General features: G+C 39.8%; 1 non-coding gene across 1 annotated transcript; it reads left to right on the forward strand.

The window, feature by feature from the left end:
• The first annotated feature begins 9,919 nt into the window (after positions 1-9,919).
• LOC120111803 lies at positions 9,920-10,028 on the forward strand. Its single transcript, XR_005513199.1, has one exon. It is a non-coding gene; the product is annotated as a small nucleolar RNA R71 (small nucleolar RNA).
• Positions 10,029-16,863: the final 6,835 nt, after the last annotated feature.

A 16,863-nucleotide genomic window follows, 5' to 3' on the forward strand; every position in this document is an offset into this window, starting at 1 on the left:
CTTTCCAAGTACACTAGGTCATGATTAACCCTTGCGATAGTTGTCGTATTTGTACCATCATATAATCAAGTAATCATATTCTAGATCCAAATTTGAACTAAGCCAATTCTAGTTTTCCTTGACAATTCCATTATACAAGTTAATATTTATTCTAAGCTTTGATAATTAAAAGATTCTAGATTAACTTACTTAGGAGCTTACTCAATCATCCCGAATCTTTTCTTTTAGGCTAAACTTATTTGGGCCTCTCATGAAATCCCACTTGCATTTCTCATATGGTGAGACAAAATCCATAATCAACTCATGGCCTTGATTTATAAATATTTAATTCATAAGAATCTAATAATCTAGTTCAAAGATTTACAAAAAATTTCCACCAAGATATAAGCTCTATGATTTTACATTGAGATCAACTCCTCAAATAAGTAAAATATTTTTATTTTCAGTACTGCAAACATTTGGGGATCTTGTAAATCTACTAGACTTAGAGAATCTACTAATAACACAATGATATCCATATCGATCAAAATCAAAAAAACTATACTTTCCAATGATCTTTTTTTTTATATTTTTTTTTTAACAAGGAAAAGCATCAAGAACTTTTCCAAATCAAACAAGTCCTATTTTCGACCAACCCAAAAACATTTTAATCCACCAATATTCTCAAGATTTACTAATTGACTTTCCATCAAAATATCAATCTTAATTGTTTCAAGTCTCAAGTAGAGCCAAATAAGAACTCTTAAGTCTCATCCCCAAGTATATTTTCCTTCTATATACGAGCTCCATGCATGATCCACATACAGATTTCAATGAATATTTTCTAGTCCGAGCTTTAAACATTTTTTTTTATAGATGAATCTTAATTTGCCACCAAAATAATTAACTTCAACTAGAAGCAATATCCACAGTTCCTGATATCAAGTTAAACTTCCAAAATAATTACATTGCACGATAATATCTCATGATTAATATTCCTTCACTTAATTTAGTCAAAATCTAATTAATCATAACTTGAAATACAAATTGCTCTACCAAGAAAACTATCAGAATAACTTATTCACACTTTGGTTACAACCATAATTAGGTTGCATTCTAATTTTAGCATTTCAAAATTCTGATAAAATAATATAAATTTATCAATAGCAAAAGCAAATAAATATCTTCGTCTAATGGCCTAATGTCCACCCATCTCTCAAACTTTCCGACGAATCCTAAAGATCCTAAACTTAAGCTCCGTCTGACTATTTCAAACACAATCCCTAGGAATCTGAAACCTGAGCTCTGATACCACCAAATCTGTCACGCCCCGAGCCCGAGGCGCGGCAGGCGCCGCACGCCCGTACGGTGGGTACAGGCGTGCAAGGCATCGGATCATATCAAAGCAGATACAAATATTCAAAACTGACATAATTATTTAAATTGTTCAAAAGCGGTTTTACAAAATTTCAAATAACAAATGCTTACGTAAGTCAAATACTTTCATCAATCTAACTAAAGGACTAATAACTGGAGGAATCGTCGGAAAATCTAACGCACTCCCCAATCCCGTGCGATCAAGCCTCTGGATCTGAAAAATGAAGAAAACAGAATAATGAGCTACACTAGCCCAGTAAGCAACAAAATACCCCAGAGTGGGGTCAGAGCATATCAGATCAAAATACAGAATAATATCTGGAATAAATCATAAATAACATCGTTTTGTTGTTTTCAAAACTTATTATCATTTTTCCAAAAACTCTTATACCAGAATCTCAACATAATAGGCTACGGCCACGTAACCCAGTGGCATGGGTTGCACAGAGTGCCAGAAACCACTATTGTTAGTCACCGGTGGAAACGGTGTCCAGAAACCACTATTCTAATCACCGGTGGCGCGGTGTCGAAACCGGTTCCTCACAGATTACAAGTCGACAGGTCCAACGTATAATCCCCATTGGCGGGGCCAGAACAGAACAGAACAGATCATAGCCATGCTGAGAATGCATAAATATAAAAATAGATTTCATAAACTGTACAGGCATGTTTCACGGAATTCAGAGCATATAATAAAATTTTCAAATAAAATTTAATATGCCAGACCCATTTTACTAAACACAAAACATATTTCAAAATTTAATCCAGTAATAAATTACTTTACCAAATAATTTGGAGAAATGCACTTTGAAGCATTAAGTTACTTACCTCTTCTCGCTTAACCCTTACTTCAGATAGGCGGATCAGGTTCACCTGTTTAAATTTAATTAATTCTTTGTTAATTTCAGAGCTAAGCAGAACTAAAAAAAAAAATAATACTATTGTACATGGCCCAACAGGGCCCAGAGTTGGCCCATAATGGGCATGGCCCGATAGGGCCCATATCGGACACGGCCCAATGGGCCCGCATAGACCCGACCAAATAGGGCCCCCAAAGTTGGTCTCTAATGGATTATTTATGTAATAATCTTTCTTATAGGGACCAAACATAAATTATAGAATACCCTTTTGTGAAATAATATACTGTCAAGGGCTTATCTGTAAAATTCCATTTATCGGCCAAATGGATTCGGATTTCGGGTTCTGGGTTTCAAGTTTCGGGTTTCGGGTTTCGGATTTTGGGTCTGAACTGGATTTTGGATTTCGGGTCTGAACTGGGTTTCGGGTTTTGGGTTTCGGATTTTGGATTCGGGTTCGGGTTCCGGGTTCGGGTTCGGATTTCGGGTTCGGGTTTAGAGTTGAACTGGGTTTCGGGTTCGGATTTCGGGTCTGAACTGGGTTTCGGGTTCGGGTTTCGGATATGAACTGGGTTTCGGGTTTTCTTTTTTTTTTTTTTTGTTTCGGGTTTCAAGTTTGAACCGGGTCCAAGTTGGGCCCACGGTGAACAGGGCCCAACGGCCCATCATACTGCTCACGGCCCACATGCAGTGGGCCTTCTTCTTCACCGAGCTCCCCATGAACAGGGGAGATGGGAGAACGGGAGAGGAAGAAGAAGGGGCCGGCTGGGGGGGGGTCAGCCAAGGCGGCCCGGGGGCTGTTGCCCGGCCGACGGCCGGCCGACTGCAGTGGCGGCCGGCAGCTTCTGCGACAACGGGCATCGAGGGAAAACCGAGTGATCTCGGTTTGGGGCCAAAACAAAGGGAGAACACAAGGATGTTTAGCAACGGAATAAAGAGAAAAAGAAGGGGCTTACCTGCGGTCGACGGAGGCGGCAGATCCCGGCCGCAGGTGGCTCGATCCGGCGGCTAGCAGCGGCGACGGTGGCGTTCGAAACCGAGATAATGGATCTCGGAACAGGGGATGGCCGCGATGGGGATCCGGACGGCGCTCGGTCGGGAAGAGGACGCCGGTCACTCGGGAGGCAAGAACAAAGGAAGAAGAGGGAGGAGAGGGAGGAGAGGGAGAGGAGGAGACGGAGGAGAGGGAGGAGGAAAGGGGGGTTTTATAACCCCATTTCAATAGCTCTCCGCCGCGAAAATCGCGGCGGTGGGGCAAAATCAACGGCCGCTCGTGCGGCCGTGGGGTGGCCGCGGAATGACCACGGGGCTGCCGCGTAACGCCCGCGGCGCCCCGCCCTCGCTGCGCCCGAAGAAGCCGGAGGGGATCGCGTCTGCGATCCCCTGCTCTGGCTCCTTCCAAAAAAAGGAAAACGGGGCTGAAGTCGGCTGGGGCTGCCGACTTCAGCCCGTATCTCACATAAATAATAACATGAGAGTACAAAAAGTGTTGGTCAATTCTTTGACTTTTTATTAAAGCTAAAGATATAAAACTAAGATATGTACCCACTTTCGTAGGGCATCACGATTACACTTAGCACGTGCAACAAGCCGTTAAACTCTTAGGTTACCCTAGTGGACGAGTGTTGTCTCGTGAGGATTTTCAGAGATATTACCCACAAACATCATGAATGATATGACATGAGGTCCTCAATTCTAAGCTAATACCCATGTAATTAATATATATTTTCAAGCATGGCAACTATCAAAGCAAGGGGAAATATGAAAGTGTAGTGTGCGTAAAATAGTATGACTTTCTCAGAGTACTAATACCTCCACCACAATATGGTACCGCTTGAATTTTAGGTGTACTACTCAAGTTCACAAGTGTTTACTACAGTTTATTAGAACCTGATCCATCAAATTTTCGGAATATCTCATGTTGTCTAAAATTGTCAAAAATGGTTCGCATAAAAAGAAGGAGCTATCAATCCCAACTAAATATCCAAAGTACACAAAGGTTCAATACAATGGAGTCAAACCAGCCATTACCATATGTCACTAGGTTCAGCCCGACCAACCCTATTCATGCTTATTTTTATTTTTGAACACATATGATGATTACAATAGGCCAACCCCCTTAGGCTCTAGCAAGGTCCATGTAGCGAGTTTTTGACCAATGACTCCTGATCCAGTTGGCTCAAGGCATTAGGTGAAACACCCCTCGGGCTTAATTACTCGAACCAGACTACGCCACGAGGTTAGACTTGTCATCTCCTCATTTTTTTTATTTTTTTTATTTTATTTTTATATATATATTTTTTTTTGCAAAATAGAGAAAGTAAACTGAACCATATAATGTGACTGTATCGTGACTATAGGTCAACCAAGGTCGGAACATAAGACACTTAGATGATCTAGCCGGGGTATTCAACCTCTATCTTTATGTGAAAACCAAATCATGAACCTTATAGTACGGACAAGGATACTCGTACTTCTTTACAGATATGGCTTAATAAAAATGCATTAAACAAATATGAAATCCTGAGACCTTTCTATAATCATTAAGTACATGTGCGGGGATCTAATAATAGATCTCTGATCAGTCATAGTATGCATGTGTTCCTTGCCTTAATAGTTGCACAAACTTAATATGAAAATACATGTGCATTGGTAATAAATCAAATGCAGAAACATTTTTGTTTTTGTTTTCTTTTTTTTTTGCAAAATACTTTCCTCCCCCCAACTTAAACATTGCATTGTCCTCAATGTAATAGATACAAGAAATATTTATATGAGAGACAGTAGAGAAAATAATATTGGAGAGAAGAAAAATACCTTGAGCTGTTGATATCCAGAAAATAAGACCTACAAAACTAGAAAAAATATAATTCTAACTAATATACACATACCTTTGCCTTCATATTCAGTCATAAGAAGGCTCCCCCAAGGAAAAGGAGTCCTCTTCATCTGCAAAATTCTTAAGAAAGTGTTTTAACCTATGTCCATTTACCTTAAAAATTTTACCATCTCGTGAATTCTCAATCTCAACCGCTCCATGTGGAAAAATAGTTTTTATAATATAAGGACCTGTCCATCTCGATCGCAACTTACCAGGAAACAGATGTAAGCGGGAATCATATAAAAGAACTTTTTGCAAAGGTTCAAAAGATTTTTTTAAAATTGATTTATCATGTAAGATTTTCATTCATTCTTTGCAAATTTTAGCATTGTCATAAGCATCTCTGCGAATCTCATTAAGCTCATTCAATTGCAATTTTCTAGTTAGACCGGCATCTTGTAAATCAAAATTTAATTTTCTAATTGCCCAATACGATTTATATTCTATTTCTACAGGCAGATGACACGCTTTTCCGTAGACTAGCCGGTAGGAAGACATGCCAAGAATGGTTTTGTATGCAGTCCGATAGGCCCATAATGCATCTGATAGTTTCAAGGACCAATCTTTTCTTGATGGATTTACCGTTTTTTCTAAAATACGCTTGATCTCCCTATTGGCTAATTCTACTTGGCCACTAGTTTGCGGGTGATATGGGGTAGCAACTCTGTGGGTGACACCATACTTTTTCAATAAGGTCTCGAAAGGCTTATTACAAAAGTGTTTTCCACCGTCACTAATTATAACCTTAGGCATCCCAAATCGTGAAAAAAATATTTTCTTTTAAAAACTTCAGGACAGGTTTGTGATCATTGGTCCTACAAGCAACAGCTTCTACCCATTTGGACATATACTCGACACCGACTAAAATGTACTCATATCTAAAAGACGGTGGGAATGGGCCCATAAAATCGATGCCCCAACAATCGAAAATTTCGATAATAGTAATGGATTGAAGAGGCATCATTTGCCTACGAGTTAGACTTCCAATACATTGACATGGATCACATGTCCTGCAGAACTCGTGGGCATCTTTGAACATAGTAGGCCAATAGAAACCACATTTCAAGACCTTTGCGGCGGTTTTCTTAGAAGCAAAGTGTCCACCACAAGCATCAATATGGCAGAAAGAGAGTACGTTTTGTATATCATGATCCGACATGCATCGTCTAAAGATTTGATCGTTGCAATATTTAAATAAATAGAATTCGTCATAGTAATAATTCTTTACTTCGCGCAAGAAAATTTTTCTATCTGTCGACCCCCAATGTTCTGGCATCTGGCTTGTAACAAGAAAATTTACAATATCTGCATACCATGGCATACTAGAAAGTGCAAACAACTGCTCTTCAGGGAATGAGTCCTTGATGGAAAATTGTGGCACTGAATCATGAAAAACTAGCCTTGATAAATGGTCCGCAACCACATTCTCTACTTCCTTTTTATCTTTAATAGTGATGTCAAATTCTTGGAGTAGAAGTATCCATCGTATTAAGCGTGGTTTGGCCTCTTTCTTATCCAACAAATATTTTAGTGTCGCATGGTCCGTGAAGATAACAATAGGAGCACCAAGGATATAAGAGCGAAATTTATCTAAGGCAAATACTACTGCAAGCAATTTCTTCTCGGTGGTAGTGTAATTCATTTGAGCATCGTTTAAGGTTTTGCTTGCATAGTAAATGACATATGGCTTATTATCCATGCGTTGTCCTAGGACAGCTCCTATCGCATAGTCGCTAGCGTCGCACATAATCTCAAAAGGTAATGACCAATCAGGTGGTCGCACGATGGGTGCAGTGCTAAGCATAGACTTCAACTTTTCGAATGCCTCTTGACAGGTTTCAGTCCAATTGAACGGTGTATCAAGGGATAGGAGGTTACATAATGGTCGAGCTATGACACTAAAGTCCTTGATGAATCTCCTATAAAATCCGACGTGACCCAAAAATGATCGAACATCTCTAACCGTCTTGGGTGCAGGTAGCTTAGCAATTAAATCGATCTTAGCTCTATCTACTTCCATGCCCTTCGATGAAATAATATGTCCTAGGACAATTCCCTTTGGTACCATGAAGTGGCATTTCTCCCAATTCAATATCAAATTCTTTCTATACATCGAACTAAGACTGCTTGTAAATGTGACAAGCAATCATCAAATGAGTCACCAAAAATGGAGAAGTCATCCATGAACACTTCCAAAAACTTCTCGTTCATGTCTTCAAAGATGCTGAGCATGCATCTTTGGAATGTTGCAGGTGCATTACACAACCCGAATGGCATTCGTCGAAAAGCAAATGTGCCAAAAGGACAAGTGAAGGTAGTCTTCTCTTGATCTTCTGGTGAAATATCAATTTGATAATATCCCGAATAGCCATCGAGAAAACAATAGAAATCATGCCCTGCAACTCTCTCCAACACTTGGTCTAGGAAGGGTAGAGGAAAGTGATCCTTTCGTGTGACCAAATTCAGCTTTCGATAGTCAACACACATGCGCCAACTCGTTGGAACACGAGTTGGAACTAGTTCACCTTGTTCATTTTCTACCACCGTCAAACCCGACTTCTTAGGAATGACTTGAGTAGGGCTTACCCACTTGCTGTCAGAAATTGGGTAAATAATACCTACGTCAAGCAACTTGAGGATTTCTGCCTTAACCACATCTCTCATCATAGGATTCAACCTTCGTTGCATTTGCCTTGTAGTTTTGGCATTGTCCTCCAAATATATCTGGTGCATGCAAATTAAGGGGCTAATTCCCTTTAAGTCGGCAATAGACCACCCTAAGGCTCCTTTATGATTCTTTAGAATACCAACTAATTATCTTTCTTGGGTATGACCAAGTCTAGATGAGATGATTACAGAAAAAGTGTCTTCGGGTCCAAGAAAAGCATACTTAAGTTTCTTTGGTAAGGGTTTCAATTCGAGCTTGGGTGCTTGCTCATGGGATGGTACTATTTTCGCCTCTCGAGGCGACAACCTCTCAAATTCTTCTACTTTTGGTCTCCACCTATTGACCATCTTGATATCTAGATTATCCACAATAGGTGTGACTGACAAATCATCATCATCGGTTCCATTAGGACACCAATCAATTAAGCTATCATTGGATGGGTCGTTAATTGCTTTAGCTAACAAATATTCTTCTGCGATGGTTTCAACCCAATCAACCTCCTTACTCTCTTCGGGATCATTGGGTTGTTTGCACACATTAAAAATGTTCAGTTCTAAGGTCATGTTACCAAAAGAAAGCTTCATGACGCCATTCCTACAATTAATCAATGCATTAGAAGTTGCAAGGAATGGACGTCCTAAAATGACCGAAATCTGAGACTGTGAGTTCGAAGCCGGATGTGTGTCCAATACAATAAAATCGATAGAAAAGTAGAACTTGTCTACTTGGACTCATACATCCTCGATAATCTCCCTTGGAATTTTAACTGACCTGTCAGCTAATTGCAAAGTGACGGAGGTTGGCTTCAACTCACCTAAACCAAGTTGCTCATATACAGAATATGGCAACAAATTCACACTCGCCCCTAAATCTAACAATGCTCGCTCTATCCTAAAGTCACCTATGATGCATGAGATGGTTGGGCAACCTGGATCTTTATATTTAGGGAGAATGTTGTGCTGCAAAATAGCACTCACATTTTCAGTTAAAAATGCCTTCTTCTTAACATTTAATCGACGCTTAACAGTACACAAGTCCTTCAAAAATTTGGCATATGAGGGTACTTGTTTGATTGCATCAAGAAGAGGTATGTTGATCTTTACTTGCTTAAAAAGCTCAAGAATTTCAGAATTAGGTTCGAGCTTTTGCAACGGCTTTAACCGTTGTGGAAAAGGTGGAGGAAAAGGACATTCTACTTTCTCGGTAGAAGTTGGGACCTCAATTTTTTCTTTGTCCCTTTCATCGGCTTTGGGAGTATCAGAATTAGAAGTGACCTGCGGTCTCAATGGGACGGTCTGATCAATGACTTTTCCATTACGCAAAGTCATGATGCTCTTTGCATGTTCTGTATGCGAACTAGAAGGAGCCGCATTATTACTACCGTGCACTTGTGGGTTAGGTTGGGGTTGAGCTGGAAGCTTACCCTTCTCTTGGGTACTTAGGACGGTAGTCAACATTGACAATTGGTTCCTTATATCTTCAAAATTTCGAGTATTTTGAGCATTGATATTAGCTTGACCTTGTAGAAAAGTTTGTATGGATTGCAAGGTATCCTCGATATTTGGCTTCTGAGAGGGTGGTGATGCAAAAGTAGGATGTGCAGGTGGAGGAACTGAATGGTATGACTGTTGAGGATGATCATTTCTCCACCTAAAATTTGGATGATTCTTCCAACCAGGGTTATAGGTATTCGAGTATGGATCGTTATAAGGCTTTTGGTAGGAGTTCATAGCATTTGCTTGATCGTGCAAGACTTCTTTGAATGCCGGTATGGTGGGGCAATCTGTAGTGGTATGATCCGACATATCGCAGATACCACAACACTCGTTTCTAAGCTCTATAGTCTTGACAGGCTCAACCTTTCTAAGCTCAATTTCTTCTACTTTTCTAGTGAGGGCTGCCATTTTAGCATGAAGATCATCCTCAGTTTTGAGGTTGTAAAGGCCTCCTTGAACAGAGCTAGTAGGCTTAGGTAAAAACTTGGTGTTTCTATCCCCATTATCCCAAAGTTGGGCAGTCTCAGCAAGGGAATCCAAATATTCCCATGCCTTATCAGGGTGTTTTTCTAAAAATCTATCATTGCACATGGTCTCTACAAACTGTTTCAACTGTGGAGATAAACCTTCATAAAAGAAGTTAATGATTCTCCAAGTTTCGAATCCGTGATGAGGGCATGAGAGAAGAAGGTCTTTAAATCTTTCCCAACATTCATAAAATGTTTCATTATCTTTTTGTTGGAAATTGCTGATATGTCTTTTCAAAAAGTTGGTCCTTTGTGTGGGGAAGAACTTCTTTAAAAATTCTCTCTGCATATCTTGCCAAGTTCTTATTGATCTAGGTCGTAAAGAGTTTAGCCATATTTTGGCCTTATCCTTTAGAGAGAAAGAAAACAATGTCAACTTGAGGACATCCTCGGTGACGTTTGGCACTCTAAATGTAATGCTCAATTCTTCAAAATCCTTTAAATGAAGATACGGACTTTCGGACTCTAACCCATGAAACTTGGGCAGCAATTGGATTACCCCTGGTTTGATGTCAAAATATCCTACATTATCAGGAAAAATTATGCATGAAGGCTGACTAGTCCTAGTCGGTTGTAGGTATTGTCTTAGAGTCATAACATGGGGTTCTCGTTCTCGATTGTGGTGACTCCCCGCATCTTCATTTAAATCAGCCATCTCACAAGGTGTGAGATACTGCGAAGGAATTTCAGGGGTGTGTCCTAAGGGATGATCTAAAGTTGTACGACTTAATCGACCGGTGTCGTCCCTATTCTACTTTAGCATGCAAAATATTTTCTTCTCTTTTTTTTAAAAAAATAAATATAAGTACCAACTAAAGATATCCTAAAACGAAAATCTATTTACAATCAAACATGCAACAAAACATTACACCTCAATTTCTAATATTTTTCTTAAATTTCTAGACAGCTCCTAACTGGTTTGAAGAGGGCACCTAAGCCTCCAATCCGGTCTAATGAACCGAGTTGACCAGGTAAGCTCCCAGGTAAGTGGAGGGGTCACGATGCGTTCGCAAAGGTCCCACTTAAAACCCACTTGCTTCGAACAGATGAATTGTCTCCCTTATAGGGACAAAGCTTGCCTAGACATCAACTAAGCCACAGAGCGAAATTGGTGCAACTTTCGGTGGTCTTCGTCCTATTGAGCTCGAATGTCCTTAGGGGCCAACGTCTAGTTGATTTTAGTTAAGCTTAGGATATTTATGCACTGGGGTGATTTTTGGGCTAAGGACGAGTGATGAAATCCTGACCTTATCTTTTTAAATGGGTTCAGCCCTTAGAATATTTTATGCTGATGCCTTATACTATATGCAACAATCAAGAGATTTTTTTTTTAATGTTTTATGACATGACATTAAATTTCATTGAATAGGTGATCAAGCAAATTATTTATTTTTTTAAAAAATTATATGAGTTGAAGTTTGAAATTTGAATTCTGAAATTTGAAATTTGAAATTTGAAATTTTAGGTTTTTTTCTCTTTTTTTTATTTTTGAATAATCACCCTTGATCTTTTCTTAAAGTTTTTTTTTCTTAAATTTTCAATTAGCAACAAGGGTTAATGAGATATGATAACAATAAAATTCTGATTCTAAAAAAATTAAATGCAGAAAATTCAAAACAGAAAGCAGCAAGGTTTCATATTAAGCTAATGGTCTTAAAAGTCTCATAATATCAATCAGACCGTTTAGATTATTGAAACATATGTCTTGCACCAGCTGACCAAATTTGAGTCCAATCAGACAGCTAATTTCTATGATATCAGAGTTTGATGCAACTGTGCAGGAAATTAAAAATAGTAGTAAAGATTTAATCTAATTTTTTTTTTCAAAAGAAAAATACTAACTACTAAGGTAAAAATTAAATCTAAAATTATACTAATAACACAGCCATTCTCCGGCAACAGCGCCAAAAACTTGATGCAAAAATAAAATTGTTCTCCCAAGTGCAGGAGAATCGCACAAGTAATATAACTCCGGAGTCCGAGGTCGATTTCTCAGGGAACGATCTATAGATTATTAGCGTAATTTTTAGATGTAGTTTTCAGTTAATTTTCAAAAGTTAAAAGCAGAGGATTAATAGATAATTAAACAAAGTTCAAGAATATAGAGAAGGCTAGGGATCCGGAATCCTCCTTGACAATATTACTTCCAATAAATAAACTCGGCGATTCTTGATTAAAGATTAATATGATACAGTAGTTCTAATCATGGAGTATACAATCTGAAAACATGAATTTAACATCTAAGTATTTATCGTGCCGGTTACGTCTACGACAAATCAAACATCGAAACAATCCATGCATCAATATATATATAAACCATAAAAGATCTATCTAATAAATAAATATTCAAGAATTCAAAACATACCAATGGATATAAAATAATTAGAATAAACGTTTAGAGTATACTTGATGAAAGCAACATGACAAGGATTCATCCATCACCCTTTGCCAATGGAATTAGCAAACCATTACAAACATCAACATCCCTCCCTTTCTCACTCTCTATTTTTTTCTTCTTTTTATTTTCGGAAACAGGGCATCCCCTGTTTCCCTTTCTCTTTTTTTTTTTGTTTGAAACCACTGTCGCCCCCCCCCCCCCGACGCCTCTCTTCACGGAGGAGGACGCGGACATCCAGGGCGGTGATAGCGGCTGCTGCGGTGCTTCACAGGCGGAAGGAGAGGGATCTCGAACGTTGATCGCGGAAGATGGATTCGTTGCTGGGGAGCTGCAGAAGGAAGAAACGGGTGCTGCAGAGGCGGAGGGCGTCAATCCGTGGCTGGATTTTGGGCTGGAGGTTGGCACGCGGATGCGGTTGGATGCGGTTCACGGACGCGTGATGCTGGGAGGTGATCACAGGATGATCATGGAAGATTGCTCGCAGGGGAGAAGCTCGGACGCCGTGGATCTGAGACTCCGGACGATCGCTGATGCTTGGAAAATTATGGGCTCGGGCGGACGCCATGGAGGAGGCGGATGGCTGGGCGGTGATCACGGGCGTTGCATTGCTTGATCCGAAAGCTGGGATTACGGGGAAAGAAGATGATGTGGGGTGCTGCTCGCTGGTTCCGCAGGAGAATCAAGAGGAAGAGGATGCGGTGTTTTGGGTGTTTTGGGATGCAGACTGATGCGGAAGGATGGGCTTCGGATGTTTCTGGTGCATTCCATGTGGATGATCACCAAGTGTCGCTCTAATATGGTCAGGCCTGGCTGCTGCCCATAATTGTGAGTTTGATAAATGATGGGTTCGACTAGGATATGGCAAGATTGGGTGCGCACAGCTTGGGTTAAGCATCTTCCTGAACCAAATCTGTACCAAATGTGCATTTTATCTCTGATTTACGATAAGACTATGCGAAACACAAAATACAATTTAACTCGACGATATTATCATCATCTGTTAACAATAAGACTAATTTAAGGGGTATGTAGATCACATTTTTGTGCTCTCATCATTATTTACTAGATTTATTATTTGATATTGAAGGTTCCTTGTCTAGAGAATTCAATCTAATTGTCAGATGGTTTTTTATAATTACACATGTGACTCAAAGAGCTGATGTCGGTATATATTCTGCAATTAGAATTTTTATTTGTTCATTTTTTCCCTAATTTGTTTTATGGTTATCTTAGGGTTGGCTAGTCAGTATAGGATGTTATGGATTACGGAGATACAATGATTATATTATTGGTAATTTGATATCACTATAGAAAAAGATGAAACAAAATTGCAAGGAAAAATATAGTTAATTTTTAAATTTTAAAAATTTTCTATGTATATTCATAAATCTAATTAGTTTGGTGTGTATATATATATATATGTATACGCTAATAATCTTATACTTATGGGAAACGGGAAAAAAGAACTAAATTACAAAATAGCAAAATCATTTGTTGTTTCCTCTTCCTTTTATGAAATCTCTTTTGGGGGATGAGGGTTCTTTAATGCACACTCTTTCATTTAAAATATTAAAATGATCACAAAAGGGGAAAAAGGCGAAAAATGAAAATATAGGGAAGGAAAAAACATATGCAAAATGCCCTATTGGGAACTAGAGAGGATCGAAGGCAATCACCAGAAGACACTTGCCCAAGTGAGAGAACATTTGACGATGCTGAAAATAGTGAGGAAGTGGGGCCATAGAGCAAATAATATTACAGACAACACAACATTAGGAACAAAGATGCAATAGTGAAATAGAGCAACAAACAAAACAAAGTAGAGGACCGAAATTCCAGCCTCTACTACAACCAACAATGTCTAGTGACAGAACTTTAGTAACACTTAGCAAAATCCATCAATATAAATGTTCTCTAGTAATGATTTTAAGAATATCAAAATAGATATATAATTTCACAAAGTTTCATCGTGAGAGTTTGTTGACCCCCTAATGGATTTTGATGAATACAAAACACTAGAGTATAATTCCATTTATCTGAACAATTTACTTGAGGATTTCATGTGTTTAATTAAGAATATTGTTAAGAAATGTCTAGGCAAGTTTCTATAATTTTTATGAATTTATTGAAGAATTTTTGAGATGAAGAAAACAGATCAGGGACAGCCGAGACGTCTCCGGTTTGTTCCAGAGACGTCTCTGTCACAAACAGGAAGAACTGGCATGTTTGGAGACGTCCCCGGCACCTGGCGAGGCGTCTCGCAGGGTCGGAGTCGACTCTCTCAGAAGCGGAGTCGACTCTCTCAGTGGCAGCAGAAAGGCCGATTTCAAGAGATGCGCGCGAGCCGTCTCCACAGTACGCGGAGTCGTCCCCGCAAGTAAAAGCTGAGTTTTCGAGTCGTCCCCAGAGAGTGCGGAGTCGACTCTCTCAGGGTATTCCAGAGGATGTCTTTTTCGGTGATAAGGCAGCGGAGACGTCCCCTGAAAGAGCGGAGTCGACTCTCTCAGAGAATTCCAGAAGACTTGTTTTTCGGAGATATAACGGCGGAGTCGTCCCCAAGGCAGCGGAGTCGTCCCCATGCAAAAAGCGCAAACAAGCCGAGACGTCCCCGTAAAGTGCCAAGGCGACCCTCTCAGAAAAACAGAAAAATAAGGATTCAAACCGTTCATCATCGGAGTCGTCCCCGTAAAGCGCCGAGTCGACCCCAAACAACGTCAAAAGTAAAATCTTACAGTCGAGACGTCTCGCGTTGAAGCGGAGACGTCTCCGAAGCGCCTGGGACGCGACTGACAACTTTTTCAGCTTTGGTTTGAATTTCAAACTCCCTTAACTTTATCTCTAACGGCTATATTTGCTTTTTGGGCTATAAAAGGGAGCTCTTAAGTGCTTTCCAACAACTTCTCACAAACCCAACACAAGATCATTCAAGAGAGAAGAAAGAAAAAGAGGTTCAAGGGAGTTAGTGCATTCAAGTGAAGAAATCAAGTGCCTTCAAGCTTCCCAAGTGATTTCGTGCTCGACTACTCTCTTCCGCTAGGCATTCAAAGCTCACATTCAAGCCAACGCGATCCACATCGGAAGAACCACCATTTCCCACGCTTCCAACGGCTAAAAGGGTTCTTCCGGGTTCTATTATTTCTCACTGTTTTATTTGCTTCTTGAGAGCTTTTAAATCCTTGTAAAACTTTTTCAATATTGTGCTTGTTCCAGTCAAGGGACTTGGAACAAGGGAAAGGCGTCCCAAGCCTAGGTGAAATTGGGGGTTATAGGGTTCGTTGTTAGCCCGATGTAAAACAACGAGTTGGGTAGTGCACTCGCAAAACTACCGGACTGTAATCTTGGATTATAGTGGAAATTCCCAAAGGTGCTTTGGAGAGTGGATGTAGGAGCAGTGGAAGCTCCGAACCACTATAAAACCTTGTGTTTGCGATTGATTGTTCTCATACCTCTATCTTTACTTTAGTTCATACATTTGTGTGTTTTATTTTTAATTAGGCAAAAAGTTTTAAAATACCCAATTCACCCCCCTCTTGGGTGACCATCTCTGGGCAACAAGTGGTATCAGAGCGGGTGCTCTGTGTATTTCTTGAAAGACCTAACCGTCTTAGCCAAAGATCTAGACGGCAACACCCTTTAACAATGTTCCTGCTGAGGGGCAGGCAACCAATAGATCTCCACTCTTCAATGGGATAAATTATACCTGTTGGAAGACTAGAATGAGGATTTTTATTCAAGCACAAGATTATGCCTTATGGAGGGTCATAATCAAGGGACCACACGAACCATCTCACATGGTTAATGGCATTCAAGTTCCCAAACCTGAGGAGGATTGGGATGAGAATGACAGTAAGATGGTTCAACTCAATTCTAGAGCTATGAACTCATTATTCTGTGCTCTAGATGTAAATGAGTTCAATAGAGTCTCCACCTGTAGTTCCGCCAAGGAAATATGGGATAGGCTTGAAGTTACCCACGAGGGTACGAATCAAGTCAAAGAGTCTAAAGTGAACATTCTAGTTCACAAATATGAGTTGTTTAAGATGGAACCCAATGAAACCATCACATGCATGTTTACACGCTTCACCGATATAATTAATGGTCTAAAGAGTTTGGGTAAATCCTATACTAATCCGGAACTTGTGAGTAAAATTCTCAGGTCTTTGCCGAAAGCATGGGAAGCAAAGGTCACGGCGATCATAGAAGCCAAAGATCTCAACACTTTGGGACTAGAACAACTATTGGGCTCATTGATGACGCATGAGCTCACAATGAAGCAACATGAAGAAGAGTTGCCAAAGAAGAAGACAATTGCACTCAAGGCTACTTCGAGTGTGTGTGAAGAAGAAAGTAGTGAGAGTGAAGAAGAAAGCGAAGATGAGGACTTGGGTTTAATAGTAAGGAAGTTTAAGAAATTCATGAGAAGAAAGAAACCCTTCCCAAGAAAGAAATTTGGAGGGAGAAATGATTGGAAAAAAGAAAAGGAAAAAGAAAGAGACCCAATCATATGCTATGATTGCAAGAGACCGGGACACATTCGTTCCGAATGCCCTCAACAAAAGAAGCACTTTGGAAAGAAGAAGAAGAAGGCGTTGAAGGCAACATGGGACGATAGTGACACATCCTCCTCCGAGGAAAAGAAGGAAGAGACCGCAAATTTGTGCTTCATGGCATTTGAAAACG

This window comes from Phoenix dactylifera, chromosome 8, assembly GCF_009389715.1.
Source record: "Phoenix dactylifera cultivar Barhee BC4 chromosome 8, palm_55x_up_171113_PBpolish2nd_filt_p, whole genome shotgun sequence".
In the NCBI taxonomy this organism is placed as follows: domain Eukaryota; kingdom Viridiplantae; phylum Streptophyta; class Magnoliopsida; order Arecales; family Arecaceae; genus Phoenix; species Phoenix dactylifera.